Here is a 2,442-nt window from a genome sequence, read left to right on the forward strand (position 1 = left end):
AGCGTTTCCGAGATATTGACAAAGACAAGTGGTCGCGGTCGCTCTGAATCTTATCGTATTATAGAAAACGTGGGAAGGCGGCGCTTCCTCGAGGGTCAGAAAGTACAATCGTCGAACTAGGTGGCAAGTGGAGTACATCCTTTTTCTTGGAACGGTTTGCAATTGACTGCTTGAATGTGCCGACCACGCGTCGCGGGTCGCGTATAGAGCCAACCGTTGGCAAGCACGCGTCTAGCGTAGCAGCAGAACCGATCGCGGTTGCGATAACCCATCGTTGGCAGCGAAAAAGAAAAACACCCACACGCAGTTTGTAGCAATAACCGTACAAATCAATGTGGTTTTAAATATAGCTTCACTGGTCACCCAAGAAGGGCACCGAAACTTTCTCATGACGCACACCGCTGTAGTCCACAAAGAACAAAGCGCACAAAATAGATATGATACAGCCGCACCGCATTATTTCGTGTTTTCAGCATTTCATTACTTTCGTGTGCATGCGCGCTAGGGCCACGCAGGCCAGGAGTAAAAGGCACGAAAAGAAAAAAAAAAAAAAAAATGATACGCAATCCTAAGCTTTGACTTGACTGCTGTGGCACTCGCATTTGTGTTCTTTACCTTAGGCGAACGCAATGCGCAAACTGAACTGGAATTTCCAATAATGGAAATTCCTGTTTGGCTCATATTTGCGTTTTTCGCCCGAGCAAGCGCTTCACTGCACTACGCTTTGCCCCTTCAACGTGGCTACACTGCCCGGCAGGCGTGTTCTGCGTAGGGCCGAACCTGCAGGCAAAAAGCATGGGCGCCGCCATCTTGTTGAGAGCGGCGCCAGGGACACAATCGCGCCTAGCTCATTGAGTTTTCCCCCAAAACTGAAAAAAATTTGACTTCATTAAACGAGAAAGATGCCACGAGTGCCCCAACAAAAAGCTTTGAGGATTACCGAAGGGTAACTGAGGGCGACGCAACGGGCTCTGGAAAGAAGGATGATGGGTGTGGCGTCACGGGGGGATCGGAATAGAGCAGATTGGGGTGTGCGAGAAGAAACGCTCGTTAATGACACCAAAGTTTAAACCAGGAAAAACAAATGGGCATGCGCAGGGCATGCAATCTGGGGGGAAGATAACCGGTGGCCATTAAGGGTTACAGACTGAATTCCAAGAGGAGGGAAGCGTAGCAGGGGGTGGCAGAAAGTTAGGAGGGCAGATTAGATTAGGGACTACATGGCGACAATCGGCACCTGACCGGGGTACTTGGAGGATCATGGCAGATGCCTTTGCCCTGCAGTGGGCGTAGCCAGGATGATGATGATGATGATGTTCATGATGAAAAGGTAGCAACAGGTCTTCGTAACATACAGGTTAGAAAGATGAGGCACCTTTTAACCCTTGAATATATTTCGCCACATTTGGGCATACGACAAGTTTGTTTTCGAGGCGCTCGGTCCCACTGCTGCGAAAATGTGTACACAAAGGCTGCACAGTAGTTGCCAGAAATCGGGCACTCTATTTTTCTTTCATAGGGAATCTTTCTTCCACTTGGGCAGCGGATTTCGGCGGCAGGGCGAGCTTGCGTGGCCGCGGTGGTTTACGGATCCAAGCGATAGTGAACTCCAAAATCCAGTGTTGGCTTTGAGTGGGATTCATATTGATTGCGAACCCCACGGCTAATCCTACCCCCCATCCCCCCAAGTGGCTCTTTACAGGAGACAATCATTCAGAGACATCGGACAAATAGGAATTCTGGTTCTTTCTTTTGCTTTCATTAATTTTTCTCGAAGCCCATAACTAGAAATTTGCTGGAGCGGCTGTCCCATTTGCGACGCAACAAGTGCGACGCTACACACAGATGGAGTGGCAGTTTAATTACTCTCGTGGTCCGCGAACCGGCATCGTTGCGTGTAGTATAGGAATGGTGCGTGTCAAGTCACTGCTCGCGTTGAGCTTGTGCTCTTCATTTTGATTGAATGAAGTCTCACCTAAGTGAGCGGGGCCGATCCCGGAGGTAGTGCAATACCGGGCCGACCTGCGGCGGAGGTGAAGCAGGCTTCAAGCACTCCGCCAACTTCCAAAAATAGGTTTAATATCGTGGGTCCATATAGAACCCGTATCAGATATTAAGCTGATAAGAACAGATACTACACTTTGATCTTAGCCAAAAGGCCGAGAAGCGATGTCCTTCACTTCACTTCATTGTACTACTGCCTTGTGGGCGCCCTGCCGACATGGGTAACCTCAGCAACAGCGTGGGCAATATTATAAAATTCAGCCTGTGTACAGACTCAACGCTCCCTATCTCACGGATGAACTCGCAACGCCTCAGTCTTTCGCTGTTAACGAAACGCTGTCGCGTAGAAACGAGACCCGAGTGCAAGCTTGCTTGTAACGCGAAACCAACCAAGGCAACCTCGTAGAAAACGGAACAGGCGAGCGGAAAAAAACGCGC

General features: G+C 49.5%; 1 non-coding gene across 1 annotated transcript; it reads right to left on the reverse strand.

Moving 5' to 3' along the window:
• Nucleotides 1–1,979: 1,979 nt before the first annotated feature.
• LOC140214633 (U2 spliceosomal RNA) lies at nucleotides 1,980–2,171 on the reverse strand. Its single transcript, XR_011891570.1, has one exon. It is a non-coding gene; the product is annotated as a U2 spliceosomal RNA (small nuclear RNA).
• Nucleotides 2,172–2,442: the final 271 nt, after the last annotated feature.

This window comes from Dermacentor andersoni, unplaced genomic scaffold (genome assembly GCF_023375885.2).
Source record: "Dermacentor andersoni unplaced genomic scaffold, qqDerAnde1_hic_scaffold ctg00000528.1, whole genome shotgun sequence".
Taxonomy (NCBI): Eukaryota; Metazoa; Arthropoda; class Arachnida; order Ixodida; family Ixodidae; genus Dermacentor; species Dermacentor andersoni.